Raw genomic sequence first — 19,464 nt, 5'->3', positions numbered from 1 at the left:
TTTGAGTTTTTCTTGAAATTATTTATTTCTGGAAATAATAGTGTGATCTGGTTTGGCTATTTAAAAGTATATTTAGTATTTAATTTGTTTTAAGTTTTCAATGAAATTTTCATTCTGCGAGTGCTGGAGAACATTCGATGACTTGTACTAATTGTTCACTCATCCTGAAATATAAGCAGACCTCTCTTCTCTCGCTTGACACTATCATCAATTAACTTTCCATCACTGCAAAACCAAATACAAAACCTTGCTCTATCCTCTTGGCTTTATGAAATTATGAAAACAAACTAATGATATGTTATTTCACTGCCCAAAAAGAACAGAAAACATCTCAAAACAAACATGGATGTTTACATCTGTATGGTAGTTCCTATAAATTTAGTAAAATAGTAATGTTCAGGCACCTTATAAAAAAATTCTCTGAAAATCCCAACCACATGAAAAGAGATAAAATATTAGAAATGAAAACCAGGAGACAATGACAGGAAATACCAATACTTGACAGGAAAACATTTTACTGGCATTTAGCAGCAAACCATGGATCTAGTGAGAAGATTTTTATTTGAACCCACAGGTAGCAAATAAATCAGTACAGATAACTAGAATATTATTCCAGAATATAGATATCTCTTCTTCCAGTGTACATATATATGTACATATATTTATGGAGAATTAATAGAAAAATAATAATACATGAATACTTAAGAGCAGCAAAGCTCTTAACAGGAGGTGAGGAGGTGTAAAAACATCTGACTGTGTGGAACAGCAAGAACTATGGACAGAAATAATATCAGTATGACAATACAACTCACAAACATAGTAATTTATACTTGCAATACTCCTATTTATGCCAGCATTTTTCTAAAAAGAAAACAGCTTTATTTTACAATTTTAATAAAAAATAGAGGGGAAACCCCTCAATTTTAGAGATAATTTTAGAAGGAGGAAGAAATGACTACATTTTAGAAAAGAATGGTAACTGTGGCTTTCAATACTTCCTATAGGATAGGAAACCTCTGAACCATCAGTAAGACTTTTCAAGAAAAAGCAGGCAGATCGTATTTATAACCTACTGAATTATTTGTAACCTACTACAAACACAGAATAATAGTAGAAAACTGCTTGCTAAGAATAATTTCATTAGCTAAATCATTGCATCCACGTAACGTAAAACAGATGTTTCATTGTGACATCATATTAATATCAAATGCTGCAGGAAAACCTTACACTACAAGCAATGAATAAAAACCAAAAAGCTAGAATCCTTCTCCCCAGCACTTATTCACATATCAAATCTACTTTTATAAGACAAATTTAAAAAAAGGGGTCAACAAAAATTATAGAAGACTACTTCTTTGAAAGCTCAAGTTTTTAAAAAATGATTATCAATTTTGCCATGCATTAAAATGTGGTACAACTTTTTGCTTCAACTAATGGAGCAATTAGGATCATCTACAGCAAAACCCCAGCATATTTAAAGACTCTGAGCCAAGTTCAACAGGCAGTCCATTTTCTGTCAGTTCAGGACATACTCATTCCCCTTCTAGTCAAAACAAACAGTAATAACTGGAATTAAAGATTGGTTTTGTCATGGACTGTGAGTGCTGATTGAAACTTTTTCTATGGCTTGTGCATATATCCAGTCACTTGAGCTCAGAATGTGCAGCCTTTCCATCCATGGAACAGGGCTCACTTGCAGACCTACCCAGCAGCCTAAGGAGGTGGTATTATTTCTACCAAGTTGACTTGAAATTGATCAGTTGCAAAAGTTATAACAGGGAATCAGAAACACAAACTGAACAAACACAAACCTAAACATAGAAGTGCAGGCCACATGAACTCAGCAGGGCTAAAAATCTCTCAATTGTGCTGTAGGAAGTGTTAGATTTTAATAAGCAAAGCACAGAGAATGTGTTGGTCCTATCTGAGGCTCTAAGTGAAGATCCACTCAAGTTCATTCTTGAAAAGAGATAAATAATTGTACCCTGCCCTCTCCCACCATACCTCTTTCCCAAGATTCATATACTTCTTGGGAAAGCAGACCTCCTCCACCTAGGTGTAAATAATCATGGAACCACAGAATCACCAAGGCCAGAAAAGACCTTCAAGATTATCCAGTCCAACCATCAATCCAGCACCACCATAATCATCCTGAAATCATTGTCCAATTGTCACATCCAGACACCTCTTGAACACTTACAGAGACAGTGATTCCAGCACCTCCCTGGACGACTTACTCAAATAAAATGATGATTAAATGAGATGATGATTCAATAAGATGATGTCTACCAAAGCTGTTGATGAGAAAAACAAAACTTAATTTGAAAATGACACTTTTCAAGTTCATAATAAAAACAGGATAAACATGAAGCCACATCTGTAAATATTTTTTTTATGTCTGTACACAATCAGAATACAAAAGCAGTTTATTTTAAAAAATCAAGATCTCACCAATCCAAGGGGTTTTTGTACTATCAGGTCTCAAGCTACAAAAGAGACTGCAGGTGCCGTTATGAAGTTCTCCATTTCCAGACTAGACCATAGCTCATCTCATCTATCCCCAGCAGTTACTGAATTGAGGTGTCTAAGGCTTAGTATTTTCAGAAGACTGTTTCCTCTGTGAACCATGACATTGTATCTTGTGACATGACCACCCCTTAAATTAATCCATTACCAAAATTATAAGAAGATGCAGAGCAGTAACTACCTGGGACACATAGTTCCATGGAACTTTGGGAAAATGCATCATTATTTCAGATGTTCTCAGTGGCCAGTCTATCTCTGAGGTTAATTTAGTGGTGTCCCCACAGCCTTTCTTTTCCTGGCTGTCTGCTCCTAAAGGAATTTTGCACGTGTATAGTCCCAATCACCTGTTGCATTAGCAGTTGATTGTGTCAAATCAGATTGGGAATCCAAATCTGGGTGGCTCACAACATGGCCGTAGAAATAAATCATATATTTAGGTTTACTCTCATGTATTTTTGGATTTTTCATTATTAATACATTAATTTATATTAATAAATTCATAGGAAAAAGTATGTTAGCCAAAGCAATCACATCTTTCATGAAAGTTATTGCAGATCAATATTGCTAGATTATTCTGTTCTATGCCACCCAATATTTGTAATTAAAATTATCCTCCTGGGATTCTAAAATTTCTCTGGTCTTAAACAATGAAATTCATTCCTAAGTGAAATTTTCCATCACCTGAAAATTACCTGTAACTGTGAAAGAAGAAAATTAATATCAAGTACCATGAGATAAATAATATATTACTCAGATTCAGGGTTTGGGTTGTGTAAATATTACTACAGTCCCAAAACAAAGTTTTCCTAAAAGATCAGACCAGTTACATTACCAGTGGCTTCAAGGCACAATAAACATCCCGTAATGTACCTGCAACAAGTGTAAAATGCTTTGACAACCCCTGCATGCAAATTGTTCATAGAAATAAACATGCACTTAAAGACATCTCAACTGGCAAGACTATAAACATTCTGGTTTTGTTTTTCATTTATTCATAGGATCACAATGTATCAGGCATTAAATTGTGTGGTTAAGTAGAAATACCCATCCAACTGCTCAGGCATTCAAAAGTGGCAGCTTAGAAGTTAAACTGCGATTTTAACATTTTGTAGAAATCAAAACTAATAGGACAGTTCAAAGCTCAGCACTTAAGACTGTCTGAAAACTCTGGCAATAGCCCTCCAGATGTACATGTGAAACTCACATTTTCAGAGACAGAAAAAGAAAAGAAAATCTGCATTACAAAGCATGCAACTGAGACAAAAAAATTAACGTGAATAGTAAACTAGATAGCTATGAAATGATGGACTATAAGTGGCCCTCACTATCAGTAATTTTCCCTGAGTTCTCTTAAAACATTACACATGTGCTTCAACAGCATGTCAGCTTTTAATATTGACTTTCTTTTTGTTGCTGTCACAGCTGGGCCTTCAGGAGAGGAAAATCATCATCATGTTTCTTCCTTCACACAAGTTGCTCATAAAGATCACACTCGAAGCCAGAAGTAAAATTCACTTGCTGTTGCAGACAAGGTTAAAAAACCCCATATATTCCAGTGTTACTAATATTAATCTGATTTGTTTCCTTCCATTTCATTGAGAAAAGTGAGGACTTTGCAGTGTCTTACCTGTAGGTAGGTTCCTGACATGAGTGATAAAACTGACAAATGTGAGTATTAGTGAGGTGAACATTTATAAACACACTCACGTACAGGTGCATATAAAAAACCATACTCCATAGATCTTTATTTTTTCTACTGGCATGCCTAAAAGGAAAATTAAAAGCAAGCCTCGAGTTAACTGTCAATACTTATATATACTGACTGAAAAACACAGTTACTATTACAAATCTTAGATCTGACAACAGTGGTTTACATCTCTCAATATCAAATTTCACTTTAAACGTCTCCGGTATTTCAGTGCTAAAATGTAGATTTTAAAGTTGAGCATTAAGTATTTGCAACTCCCAATGAGTTACATTCAGTATAATCACTAACTTTCAAATTAAAGCTCAGATTGCAGATGATCTGCTAAGGCAGGCCTACAACCAATCATCTCTGTATTGTTCAAGCCTTTCTTTTATCCAGTTGATATCTCATATACAGCAACAGTAAATAAGTTTGAATAAATGCCTAACATCTTCATCTGAATGTCAAATACAGCCAGTTAAAATTTATCATTTTGATAACCATTTTGATAACCAATTCTGATAAACCCCATTATATGGGGTATCAGAATTGCTAAATCATATATCTGGTTGCATGCATATAAAATCACACACAGAATCACACAGAATCACCAGGTTGGAAGAGACCTTCAAGATCACCGAGTCCAACCCATGCCCTAACACCATCTCCACTAACCATGGCACTGAGTGCCACATCCAATCTTTTTTTTAACACATCCAGGGATGGTGACTCCACCACCTCCCCAGGCAGACGATTCCAGAACTTTATCACTTTTTCAGTAAAAAACTTTTTCCTAACATCCAACCTAAATTTCCCTTGGCGCAGCTTAAGACTGTCCTCTTGTTCTGTCAGTTGTTGCCTGGAAAAATAGACCAATCCCCACCTGACTACAACCACCTTTCAGGTAGTTGTAGAGAGTGATAAGGTCACCTCTGAGTCTTCTTTTCTCCAGGCTAAACAACCCCAGCTCCCTCAGCTGTTCCTCATAGAGCTTGTGTTCCAAACTGTTCACCAGCCTTGTTGCGCTCTTTTAGACGCGTTCAAGCATCTCAACGTCCTTCCTGAACTGAGGGGCCCAGAACTGGACACAGTACTCGAGGTGCAGCCACCAGTGACAAGTACTGGGGAAGCTTTGATAAAATAGCTTTGATTAATGCTCAGAGATATCCACAGTACTCTGTAAAACAAACTTATTATGTGAATAAAAGGAAAAAGTCTTACTCAGTTACATAAGTTCATCTTATTTTACAATACACAATCTTTATTCTTTTGCAGTGAAACAGTTGCATCTTTGAAGGCAAAAAAGCCCATACTCATCCAAACTGCAGTCTGGAATTAAATACATGAAAAATAAATGATACCACTGAAACATTTGATCACAGTGGAATTAACATTTCTGCAATGTTGTTAAAATAACACCATTTCATATATGAGGGGTAATATGGGGATTCAATGCAGAAGGGATTATAAAGCCCTTGTCATTCTGTTCCACAGATGATGTTACTACCTGGGAAGGCTTTAGAACTAGAATGTTTGCAGCCCAGCACAGGGATAATAGGACAGTGAATGCTGTACTGTACTTCCAAAAGCTCTTTTTATCTCTAGCAGTGTAGGGAGAACCAGCGCACAAGGCTACTTCCATTCTTATTTGTGGAAAACACGAGGTGAGAATAAGGTCAAAATAAAACTGGTACCCAAGTGGAGAAAGAAAAGACATCTCTAACATGTTCCTCAGCTTGCATACCCTTCAACATGGTCCACAAGAATACAGTATATACGGGAAAAACCCCACTGTTAAAGCAGAAAAGAAACCTGGTTAATAGGTTTTCTCCCGGCCTTTTCATGTTACTGTTGGAAGTGACATTTCTTTAAAAAAAACCCCAAACAAACCCATTTCTCAGCATGAAAATGCCAAGTGTAACTGAAAAAGAAAATAAGTACCTGCCCCCAAAACCACTTACCAAAAACAATTGATAACTGTTGCTTTTAAACTTTTGAACTTGAATACCTAACAATGTTCTACAGATTAAATCTATAAGGTGATAAAGCAATTAACTATAAACAATTTTAGAAGTCTAATTCTTAAAAAAGCAGAGCAGTGTTGCACCACAGATTACAATGTGTTGGGATCTGTTATAAAATACATTAATCAATACTTTTCAGTTGTGATATACAGTGCAACAAAACAAAGTGTATACAGATAGCAGATACTGAAAGTCTGCACTGCCATAAGCAAGACAGACTTTTCACAGTATTTTATATACTTTTCGTTTATTATTTTGTGTGTATGAGTGAATTTATCTATAATGCAAGTTTAAATAGATTTGAGTGTCCAAAAACATATTTATTCCAAACACTAGAGTGGGCATGTGTGTTTAGACTCTTGAAAAAGATTTTTATCTTTATAGAATCCAACAAACTTTAAAACAGAACATAAGTCAATACTCTGCAAATGAAATACACCTGTCCATTACAGCAGAAGTTTTAATCTGGGTATAAAAATTTACTTTCTTGCAGTATTTTTGTACAATTCCAAATTATTGTTGTATAAATTCCAAGGTGTTTTAATAGTAATTTCAAAAAAACCTACAGAAATACATATATCCATAATATCTCCTCCTCTTAATTGCTGTACCACAAAGCACACTGCAATAGAACTATCTGCCAAAATGGAAAGAACATGCCAACATGCAGAGGCACAGAAAAAGTAAAATATTAAAGTAATTTTATTGAACGCCACTGGGATTTTTCGAAACATTATTCTTTGATTTACAGTGAAACAAACTGCCAATAGCACCATTCCATTAAAAAACTTCTTTATGTACAAATACGCAGGACAAATTGCAGTTACCTTGGTAATCTTTTAGCATGTGGTTATTTCAAATAAAAATATTGCATAGATTTTATAATACTATACTACTTGCATAGATTAAAAGATGAAGAATGGAAAGTGTTATGAGTGCATCCTGGTTACCATGGACACATTCCATTCTTGATGTTATTTGGAGGTGCAAGCGGTAAAGCAATTCACCACCACATTGCTTATTCCAAAGCAAACCCAAATCTAAACAGCAGCAACCAAACAAGGCTTCAGGTAAAAAGTCATTGCGATTTTTTAAACAAATAAAGCTACTAAAATATTTAAGTGAAAATTAGCAAAAAATAAACCATTTAGGAAATATCTATTGCCAAAATTAATCTGAACTGTAGATTACCAGAAGTATAGAACTATTTACATTGTATGAGAAAATAATAATTGAAATTTGTCATATGGTGAGACAGCTTTTAAGGATGTGGGTCTCATTCTTCCTTTAATTTAATCTAATTTAGAAGCTATAGAAGTAAAGACAAGTCTCACACGTCAGACTCATATTGTATAATAAGAAACCTCTGGGAGAAGTTGAAGACAGACGGTGTGAATTGTGAAACCCTGCACAAAGGCAAATATGAGAAACTTTTTCCTTCCCCAGTACACATTTTTAGGATTTCAAACTTCTTCAGATTCAGCTTTTTGCTTTGCTAAAAACTAGTAACTCGAACTAGAATTTTTCAGATTACAGACTATATGGAGGTTAATTTTTCCCTTAAATTGTTCTCCTTTAAAGAGTTAAACATTCATTGGAGAAGGAAGGTGACTCCAGAATCTAGAAAAGAACATTGAGATTCAGGAGATCTAGATTAAAACATTTTCCTCTGTCCCAGGTGAATGACCTAAATCCCCAGTCTTTGTTTTCAGCACTGGATTTGTTACTACAATCCAAGCTCTCATTCCACTGTGCAGTGAAGAAGCCATTGTGCCTTCTACTGAGAAAATGTCACATTTTCAGTTGTCCTAATGACTTTATCTCTACTAAATCCCTTCTCCCAGACTATTTTATCCCATACTATATTACTTCTCCACAGTTTTTTTTTTTAAAAAAGACAACCTGGGCTTTTTGGCTGGGTTTTGTAGATTGGAGGAGACCTTAAAATTTTGATTTCAAAATTAGAATATTCAAATTCTTCTATGACTCATTTTATCATTTTATCTTATTTTCTCTTGCACACTATTGTTGCATTTTTACTACAATTTCAAATGAATCTATTGGTTTTAAAACAATTCACTTCCATGTACTTTGGTTAAGAAATTGCCCGTTTCACCCTCACGTAAATCTTTACAAAATAAATGCAGAATAAATATCAGCATTACTGAAATATAATAAAGGAGACAAATATATATTAAATTAGATACTTCTAAAATCATGATCTGTATAACTAAGCATCTTTCACTTAATTGGTTGCTTGAGGCCAGTATCTGCTAATTTGTTGCCTAAGAATTTGTAAATCTAGGCTCAACTTCCAACATGTTAAGTCAAATGCTTTCACTAGATAAATATTTTAAATTCTGAAATTAATTGGTAAAAAATTCCATCTTAGCTGCTTCCTTCATGTTTCCAATCCCTGTTAGTTTACATGCAATTTTATTTACAAAAAGGCATCCCTCTTGTCATAGTTTTTTCTACTCTGACTCTAACATAGTTGCATCTAATTGAGAAGCTGATACCATAGTACTGGATTTTTTTACTTTATAGTGAAGTTTTTCATACAGTTGCATTTAAATCCACACTGCAGCTTTGACTGCATAAGAAATAAAGGAAAATTTGAGTTGCACAACAGAAATCTTCAGGCTTAGACAAAGCTATGCTCATTCTGCAAGTGAATGAAGCTGAGGCTTCTAGGTCAGTTTAAAAATGCAAAACAGGTATACCTTAAAATTTTACATAATTTTCACCAAGAAAAGGTAACCGTGTATTGTGTCTAAACTATAGAACCAGCTAGCACTGGCAATGGACAGGTATTTACAAAAGAACTAAAATGAAATGTTTCATAACTTTAGAAAGAGCTGGAGTGAGGCTATCCTTAGGCATGGACACTGACCCAGCTCAAGCCAATGCTATTTTGATCCCTATGGGATAAGCTGCTGTGGAACGGTAACATACACGGGCAATTGTTTCATGCGAGGCTACAATGGCATATTGTGATTAACTTAAAAGCAAGAATGTAGATCTTGTAGATCTTGTGAAGAATCATTTTTTCCTTCCTGCCTCCAAAACCAGTGAGACTCTGTAACGAAAATATATGACTGGACAAAGCAGACTATTTTGAGAGTTCTGATTTGGTTAATATGCAAGAATGTGCACACCAGCAAATGCAGCCTGAAAAAGAGGACCACGCTGGTTTCAGGGCTGGTGGTGGTATGTAGCTCAAAATTGCTGACAGGGTTTGACCTCTTTCATTGAAAAAGAAAGTAAAACAGACTATCAAGAGTTAGCAGTTAATTAAGTCTTAACATATTTAGGGTTCTAAGAAGTCTTTGAAGGACAACTTTTTCAGAGCAAACACAAAAAAATGAAACACATCTGGGTGCAATAGTGCAAGAGTCCACCAAACTGAAATTAAACTAAAGCACTGGTGCCATTCCACATTTCAGGGATGAACAACAGGAAATCAAATAGGTACTAGCTGCTGCCTGTTACGTCTGTGAAATCGGATGCTTTTTGTTCTTTTGGCAATTTATTAACTTTCTTCTCAAATTTAAGGTAGGGCTTACAAGGTCCCTGCTTCATTTGACAACTGATACAAAATGCTAACATCTGCATTTGCTATAGTATAGGAAATTATACAAATTACTATTTTGTCTACACTGATAGGATTACATCTCTACAGTCTTCTGATGTGCACTCATGAGAAGAAAAAATAGGTCTCTTTGGCATTTACTAGACATTGTCCATTTTTCAGTCTTTTTTAAGAGATGTCCATTTCATATATGCCAAAGAATCTAAAGTGTAATGCCCAGCTGTGCTAAAGGAACTATTCTACAAGAAAAACTCATACACATCATTGGGTTGAAATTCTGGACAACAGTGTGTACTTGAAAGTTTGTACATATTCTTCTCAGGACCATGTTAGTCATCATGCAAACCCACATACTTCCCTTCCCTATGTCTGCTTTGGTTTTGGAGAAAAAAAAGTATTACTATTAATAGCAAGAAAAGCTAAAACAATTTAGTTAGCAAATAAAAATACATCAGTGACTGGAGCAGAGTACAGAGGTAAAGACAATGACAGAAAAAAGATAACTTCCTGGTGTAAAGGCAAACTGTTTCGTGCAGTGCTTTTAACAAATATTTCAAGCTCATGAAGAAAAAGAGAAGTGTCTCAGTTCCAAAATTTCACATGTAGCAACTATGAAGCTGATAATTTTTCCATCACTTCACTCACACTCAGAAACATCAACCCACTTAAGCCAAGGGATAAGCTTTGCCTGTGTGTGTGCATGACTACTAAAGGCTCCCACTGACAGCATCTGAAGAACATTTTAGTAAAATACAGGAGGAAGATATAATAAAAAAGCTTGGAAATAATAATTGTCTTTTCCTTTGGGGAATGCAGTAGTTATATTTGAGCACAAAATCTGTTGTCTTGCCATGGTCTCCTCCCCTTCTCTCAGTTACATACCTGGTTTATTCCTATTTTAGTATCTTTCTTCCTTGGTTTTCCCAGAGCTTGTGGGTGGGAGAGAGAACAAATAAAAAGTGAAGAAAGTAAGAAAAAAAGTAGGTAAAGCAGTTTATCATAGCTGCTTATAGCACAGGTGCTTTGGAAGCTAAGGTCTACCTTTATACAGACTTGTGCACACAGATCAGAGAAACAATACAAGAGTGAGAGACAATGCAGAAGGGAGGGGATGTGCTGAAGGGAAAGCAAAACTATCAGAGGGAATAAAATATTACTCTAGAGGATCAGAGTCTTCAATTATGAGCATGATACTTGCCATTTATTAATGTGATTAAACAGGCAGACCTAGATCAGACTGCCACAAAGAGATTATTCCACTACTTAACAGAACAAAGGATGCAAGCTAAGTGCAAGACATAACATTCCTTTCTAGATGGGTAAGACACTGACAGTTTTAATTTAAAACCATTTCTTTTGGTTTTGTCCTTCTTAATTCAGTTTCAAGGACTCCTTGTTGGAATTTCAGGTCAAGTCTATGCTTTAAATTTCTTTTTTTCTTTTCTTTTTTCCTTTTTTTTTTTTTGAGCTTGAGTTTGTTTCCTCTTTATTAGAGTAAAAAAAACCCAAACAACAAAACAGAGCAGTCAGACTCCTGCTATCTGTATAAAATGTCCTGAAGTACAGCAGTGTTACAGTGCAAAGTAATTTTTAGGGAATCTGCACCTCTTTTAGCAGGGTCTGTACATATAACTGGCAGTCTCTTCTATTACAGATGAAGTCTTACTTAAATCATCCCACAGCTCTCTTCTTGGATACTTCTTATCTTCCTGATTTGCATGTATCTGCCACCAGTTTAATCTAATATCTGCTGAAAACTGTTTTCCTATATTCTTAAGTGGGCAGCTCACTTTTAGCACTGACATCTCCTACTCTAAATTTTGAGAAACATCTATTGCACTGGCCCCTAAAATCTCATCACATTTTTAAAGAACAAACTAACACTATCAGTGTGTTTTTCAAAGTTCCCTTGCTGTCTATTTACAGCTTTAATACCACCTCAAATCAAGGAACCAAATTCTAGGAAACAGGAACACTAGGATTTTTTCAGTCCAATTTTAATTACTCGTTTTATATGAAACTTAACATTTGTTATCTGTAGGTTTCAGTCTCATTGTAAACTGCATAGGAGGAAACAACTGTACAACTCAGCTGCAGCACCAACTTAGCAAAAGCTGAAGTCTATCATTATCATTTGTCGTGATAATTCGATGCGTACATATACTAAAACATATATTGCATTTTCTGTCACAAGTATCTGCTTGATTTTTTGATGCTTTCCAGCTATGCAGCTTCTCTTGCCTGCAATCCCCATCTGCTGTTATTCCTTTCACTCTATTGTTCATTATCATCCTATTTTGTTATTTAGAACTCTGGCTTCAGACACTCTCCCAGGCTTCTGCTTCTACAGTATTGAGTTTTTCAGCAATGATTTTTATAATTTTACTGTGCACTAGTGTTCATTCTTCTAGTTCCCACCCTTCTTCAGACAATTTGTGTAATTCAGGTTTCAGCCAAAAAATGATGTTTACACTGGTTGTACCCAGTGCACAATTTTAATCTAATTTAGTGAAGCCCATCCAAAAGCTGCAGGCACTTTTACTTTGGTTTAATTCAGGCTTATTTCAGTTTAACACAAACTGATTTAGTTTATATCCAATCAAAATCAAGCAAATCTTTACAATAAAAATCCATAGAGCAGTTTAGACCAGCAACTTCATTTAAAAATAATTTTTAGGTTTCACTGGTGCATCTTTACATAAGACTTTCATAGCCTATCTCACTTTGAGATAAAAATTCTGAACCTTTTCTCACTTTGCCTTCTACACTTCTTGCCTTTTTCCTTCCCTTGAACACTTTGCTTAGTGCATTTAATTACTTTTGATAAATGAAAGAAGTATAAATATATGGTATGCCTAGTCAAGTAAACATATCTGATAGCTCTTCATCATAAATGCTATTGTGCATATGGAAAATGAAATAATGTAGACTGCTCTTGGTTAATAAAGGCAAAAGAAAAGAAGAAATAATTATTTTTCTAACTTGAAGCCGGAAAAAAGAAAACAAGACAACAGGTAAGAACACAAACTTACCTTTGGTAACACAAAAGTAGAATTACTCCTGAAGTATCCCAACACAGAGAACAAGATTGATAAGGATTTATTACCTAAGTAAGGCAAGCAAAAAATATAACTCAGTCTTCTTTGTTTCTAAAGAACAAACACTAGCAGTAATGAACACGTGAACATCACTTGGTTACAGCAAGAAATGTTCACATTATTAAGCAGAAAGTAGTCGTGATTGCTTACCTTGAGAAACTATTACACCTTCATGACCTGAAAATCATCCTTATCAGGGAGGACTAGATAAAGTATGACACTTCTAAAGAAAGCCACAAATATTAAAACCATGCATAAAACTCAAAATTGGAGCTTAAACATTGCAATTCTGTGAGATCCTGCTATCTGTATATTAAAGACTAGTTGTAAGTAGACAAAACCCAATACACTCTAGGCTACCAGTGATATAGTTAAACCAGAGTAATAGTGAATTAACTAAGATTACTTTATCATCTTTAACATACCTTAATTGAAACTGGTATGAGAATATTCCAACACATCTTCAAATGACAGCTCAAACACTACTGAAAAAGAATTTTATAAACCCACATGACAGCACTGCATTATCATAGGGTTAACTAAGAACTCAACTTCACAAGTAATAATCATCCTGTATCAGTTATATATCTAATTTCAAATCAATAAATGAATGTTTCACAGGGTTAAGCATTTGGTAATGTTTGTGGGGAAAAAAAAGCCAAAACAACCACCTTCCAAAAAAGAGAAATGAGTCTTCTGGGAAGGTAAAAACCCACCATTTACATTGCTGTATGTGATGCCTTCTTTAGAGAAATCTTGCTCCACTAATAAGGAAAGCCCTGAAATTCCAGCATTGCCAGTGCAACACATCACAAATTGCATTTCAGTTGTTCAAAGTCCAAATTTTCCTATGTCAGTTCTTCTGCTGTATTACATCTTCAATACTGCAGCATGACCAAAGAATTCCCAAATCTTTCCCAAAACCTTATGGATAAGATCTAGCCACTGCATACATTCAGAGGTGGCACATCATGGAAGAAGTGAGAGGTACCATCAGGCATCCAAACCACAACACGTCACGGCACTGCTAAATCAACTTATTTTAGCTTTGGACAGACACCTGACAACAATATTCATGTTTTTCCAGTGCAGCATTATTTCCCCAGAGAAACTGTCTCCATTTTCCAAGCAGCAGCTCTACTGTTTACTTTGATGTCTGAATTAGAGACAGCAAAAATGCAAAGGAGATTTCCCTATGTATTTTAGGCTTAACAAACATTCTCCTGATAATTACTGCTTAATACTGTGTAATACCATTACCATGAAAATGTTTGATTCTTTTGGAAATATACCTTTTCAGCATAGCAGAGCATTTCCTGAGCTGCTACAAAATGGCTGCCTTCTCCTGGTCTCATCAAGCTATACTTGAAATATTTCTAATTTAAAACATCAACAAGAAGTTCCTAGTTCTATGCAGTTGAAGTCCTCCATACAAATAGCTCATAATAAAAATATAATTTTTTTAAACTCCCTCTTGAGAAATTTCTATGCTCTTTTTGTTTGTTAAGAACACAAATCTCTGTTTGAAAAGTCAAAGAAGAGACTTGAATAGAATTGGTCCAGGTAGGTAATAACTGGCATCGTTCATGTTTCAAATGCAAAAAAAGGAGTAGAATTTTGAAAAAGGTTCATTTCCCACAAATCTTTACTTAAAATAAGACTTATCTTTCAAAAATTGTTTTGTGTAACATGAAATTAATTTCAGCTCAATGCCTATTAGAACATCTGTTAATTCCTCCCCCCCTCCATCCATCTGGCTTAAGCACTTCAAATGGCATCTGCTGTCAATCAAATAGGTTACATATCAAATGTTATCATAAAGACTTAAAAACAAGCCCAAGACATAGCAGTTAACTTTATAGTACCTTTTTCCCAAATGGACGAGGTATCCTTGCAGGTTTAATAAAGCATGAAGGTACTCACAACTGAAAATCAGCCAGCCCACAACCACTACAACGATCATTTATTAATGTCTCCTGAAATGGAAAATGATAATTTGGTGGGGTTTTTTGTTTTGGTGTGGGGATTTTTTTGGTGTTATTTTTTTTTTTCTTAATTTAAAAAAAATTTTTTTGGGTTATGTTGTTGATGTGGTGGTGGTTTTTTGTTTGTTTGCATTTTTGTAGTGTAGGACTTACACAGATCAGTCACAGAACTGGGTTATTTATTGAAAAAGGACTTTAAAAAAAATGTTCTTAAAGATTTAAGTGCTGTAGGTTCATAATCTTTGCTCACAACTAAAAAAGCCAGAAAAACCTTTATTTCTAAAATGAAACAACTAATTATAGGACCTTTTAAGCAAATACTGTAGTAGCCATTATCCAAAATAATTTGCTGTGCTCAGAATGTATTGATTTAATCAGAAACTGATTGAAGATGTAGAGGCGAACACTAAACAATAGGAGCAATGAGGAGTAAAGAACAAGAACATTCATCAGGACTGTTTGCCCAGTTACTTACACTGTTTGCTCATCTACATGTCCTGTGTATATTTGTTATAGAGAACCCAGATGCTGACCTCTGCCCAAACACACAATTCTGCAGTTCCATATTTGAGAGAGTTCAGTTATCCTGGCTGTTACAGGAGCAGATCTTATGTATAATACTGCACAGAACAATGGCAGCCTTGTGAACGTACCAGGCTGGTCTTTTGAGGGTAAGTAGCTGAACATTTTACTAACGTGACAAAATCTTCTGATTAGTGTAGCATTCATTAAATGGTGACAGATGCTAGTATTAATTACATGTTGAGCGGATCATTTTCCCATTACATTTCTTTTGTTACCAGCTTCATCATTCCAGTTATCAGCCTGCCCTATAAGCAGATTAAGCACCAGACTTTTTTTGGGGGGTGGGGGATGTGTGTCTATATTCCTTTTTTGACCAAAATGAGCGACCGATCTTTCGTACACTACCCCACCATCTGGATTCCTCTCTTGCACTTTTCAAAACCTGTATTTATCATCTATTACACAATTTATAAGAAATGTTGGTTATTTGTGTGGCTCTCTCAAGCCATCTTATATTTAATGTTGAAAGCCATAGGATTAATTGCTTGCTTTGTACAAACACATAAAATCTATTGTTGTTTGTGATAAACCTTGCCAAATTATAACTGGCATATCAAATATTAATTTGGCATTTCAAGATTGAAAAACATTTACAATGAAAGGTAATGGAAAGGCACATGTGAAACAATTTGCCATCCCTCATGTCAATCTTGAACAAAAAGACTCCCATCCTATGTAACACTACATGCACTCAAAACAAAAACTATTCACCATTCCCATGAATACTAGCAGGATCCCTAGTACACATTTTATGGCCAAGAATCATTTTTTATTTATGTTTACCCTGACAAGTACACCAATTTCTTCTTCATAACAACTCAGAACAGTCCTGGACAGGAAAAAGAAAACAAATTAATAAAATAAAATTTGAGAAGTACAAGTGGCAAATTCATCATTTGGAAATAATTTCTGCCATAAACCAAAAAGTTATAAATCAAAAGTTGACAGGAGAAATTGGAATAATAACTAATTGAAGGATGATAAAGAGTCATTAATATGATTTTGGTAGAGAAAGTTAAATACAATCCTAAAATTTAAATCACCCAGGACTTTCCAGAAGACATGGGGAAGTAACAATGCTTTTGCACATGGAACTTCTTAGGCTTATTATTATTAAGAATAAAAGTACTAATGGGAAGAGATTGAGTGAAAAGATATGAGAGTGACCAAGAAGCAGAGAGTCTGTTTCACAAGTGGAGACTGAAAAAACAAAACAAGCCCTATCCAGAGCACATATTTATTAAATGCATACAATATATCATATATATACATACACATATACAGCATTGCTACCTACACACAAGATATCCAAACAAAATGCATGTAAGTTAATCTGCATAACTGCACTTCTAACCATCAGAGAAGTGATGATCTGGAGCAGTTGTTCTGTGTGAAGTAGCAGAGGAAAAAAGTGTCACTACCTTTGAAACACATAAATCCCATTTCTCCTATGAGGATCTATTATGTGGTTGGATGAAACAGTAGGCACTGGGACTGGATGACCTGAAGTTGTCTCTTTCAGTCTTACATTTCTGCAGTGGAACTGGCAGGTGCCCATGCAGGGGAAACGTGGAATCGTTTCTGTGCATTTGTAAAATTATGATTGCTGACTTAAAATAGCTACTACATCATTTCACTGATGGCTCGGAAGATCTCTCCTTCCATACAATCCAGCTGGATGAACTGTATTCTGTAAATGCTCATTTATGCAATTAGGTTTCTTGCCCTAACACATTCTTAAGATCTTCTGTATTTGTACAGGATTTCTGGTTCTGTGACAGTTTGACTTTATAGTTAGCTGATATCTGGAAATCCTGGCCATGACCACAGGTCCACAAGCCTTGGAGCTTTATAAGACATGCCCAGTAAATTGATAACTTCATCCTGAAAGAGATGAATTTACTGCTCACGTAAAGCCCAAGTAGACCATTCAAAGAAGGGCAACACTTGACAGAATTATGGGAGCTTACATACAAATCCACCATGCAGCCACAAACTCCCCTTTTTCTTTTAAAGAAAAACAACAGACAGTTCTGAAACCACTCACTTCCAAGAATGGGACTATTCAAAGTAGCAGGTTTCAGCATTCATGTAACCATGTACCTGGTTGGAGGCTTAGACTGAGGCCTTTCAGGCAAAGACTGTTATTTATTAGGAGACTGCAAAATAGCACACGGGGAACATGAACCAACAACAAGGCCTCCTCCATGCTAACACAGGATGGCTAAATATATTTTACATGAGACACAACTTGGAACATCAGAGATGCACATACCTTCAATTGCTATTTCTGACACAGGTCTTCTCTCAGGAGATTCCACAGCCTGTAGAAAGGTTAACTAGCATCTAGAAGTTTTACATGTACAGAAGTTAAACCTGGAGACACTGCTTATGTGAAGGTCTTTTGAGGAGTACTGAATTTAAAATTTGAGTGAATGACGAAGTTTTTCTGGAATCATTAGCTTCAGAAAATATAGTGATATATTCAAATACATACATTCACTGCACAATACTCAAATGATCTTATTGCCATAAAATCAAAGCTGAATTTTTTAAATAATTCAAACCAATTATTTTTCAATGACACCAACTTCCTGGTAATGCTTTGTACAATGAACATTTGCAGAAAAATTTGAACTTACTTACACTGACAGCTGTGAAGCTTTTTTGCATGGTTTATGTTAACTGACTTTGGTTTGTTTTCAGGATATATTTGGGCAGCTGAAAACACACCCAAGAATAGATACCTGAAGTGTGTGACAGGAAACAGATACGAGAACCAAAAACTTGACAACAGTAATAATAAGAAGAACCATCTTATTTTTATTATCTGAGTGCAAAAATGAATAGCAAAGACCCTACAGCACTCAATCACATTCCACAGACAAGCAGAGCACTCATAGGATTCCTATGGGGTCTTGTAGTGGGACAGGCCCACTACGAGAGTTCAGCTACTGAAAAGCACATATTTCCCAGTTACTGTGCAGTAGTTCTTCCCCTAAAGTACATATACCCATTATTTTTGTTTACTTTATGAAAAAAAACTGAAAACTTCCTCCTAGTTTAAAAATATGTTGGGGTTTTTTTTGGTTCCAGTGAGACATTTAAAAAACTTTCTCAGAAAAGTTTATTGCTTACTCTCCTGCCTTAAGTCTGATCACCCTGAAAGTGCAGCTAAACTTACATTTTCTTAGAAGGAGTACTTAAGGATTTGTTGTTTATTTGCGTTAAATGTAGCACCACATTTATTTGTGAGGCATTTCTGAGAGTACTTACGTCTGTTTTAAGGGTACAAAATCACGATGTGCATACACTACTTTGCAAGGCTACTAACTCACCATTTTGATAGATTTTTATTTCCTCCTTTCCTCTGGTTCCTCACCCAGAGCCGCATCCCACAGGCTCGGGAAAGTCCAGGTAGAAGGAATCTCCCACATACTGAGGCTCCTCGTCTTCACTCATGCCTGGAAATACCCTTTTTAGCAGCCAGCCCTCACGCAACCCAGCCCTCGGGAGGCCAGGCCAGCGGCACTTACTGGTGGCGCCTCCAGGGCCGCTTCCTGGTTTACGGGGCCCCCCGTCCTGCCTAGGCATGGAGACGCTCCTTCCCCAAAGGCAAGCCCTCGCTAAAGCCGCTGTCGTTTCAGGCCCCCGGTCTGTCTTCCTTCCCTTCCGGGCGGTGAAGAAAGCGGCAGCCCCGCCGCCGCCATTTTGGGACGCCGGCAAGCGGTCTCCATGGCAACCAGGAAGGGGCGGACATCGCGCGGGGTCACCGCTAGCCCGGCCCCCTCTTAAAGGAGCAGCCGCGGCGGTCCCGCGGTGCCGGGCAGGGTCTGACCCCCGCCGCTGGTGCCATCAGCGACCCGCGCCCCGGCCGCGCCCCGGCCGCCCGGAGTGGGGACATTCCCGCGGACCCGAGGTGACGACCCCGGCGGAGGGATACCGACCGCCGACCGCGGCTCCGCCG

The 19,464-nt window shown here is 36.3% G+C and overlaps 1 long non-coding RNA gene across 1 annotated transcript; it reads right to left on the bottom strand.

The window, feature by feature from the left end:
* LOC116448504 lies at positions 1-19,450 on the bottom strand. The gene is made up of 4 exons (XR_004241978.1): positions 18,836-19,450; positions 12,862-12,935; positions 10,712-10,758; positions 1-2,294 (listed from the first exon to the last, which is right to left on the bottom strand). It is a non-coding gene; the product is annotated as an uncharacterized LOC116448504 (long non-coding RNA).
* Positions 19,451-19,464: the final 14 nt, after the last annotated feature.

This window comes from Corvus moneduloides, chromosome 10 (assembly GCF_009650955.1).
Source record: "Corvus moneduloides isolate bCorMon1 chromosome 10, bCorMon1.pri, whole genome shotgun sequence".
NCBI lineage: Eukaryota > Metazoa > Chordata > Aves > Passeriformes > Corvidae > Corvus > Corvus moneduloides.
The sequence above is the reverse complement of the archived record's forward strand: the minus strand, read 5'-3'. Positions and strand labels throughout refer to the sequence as shown.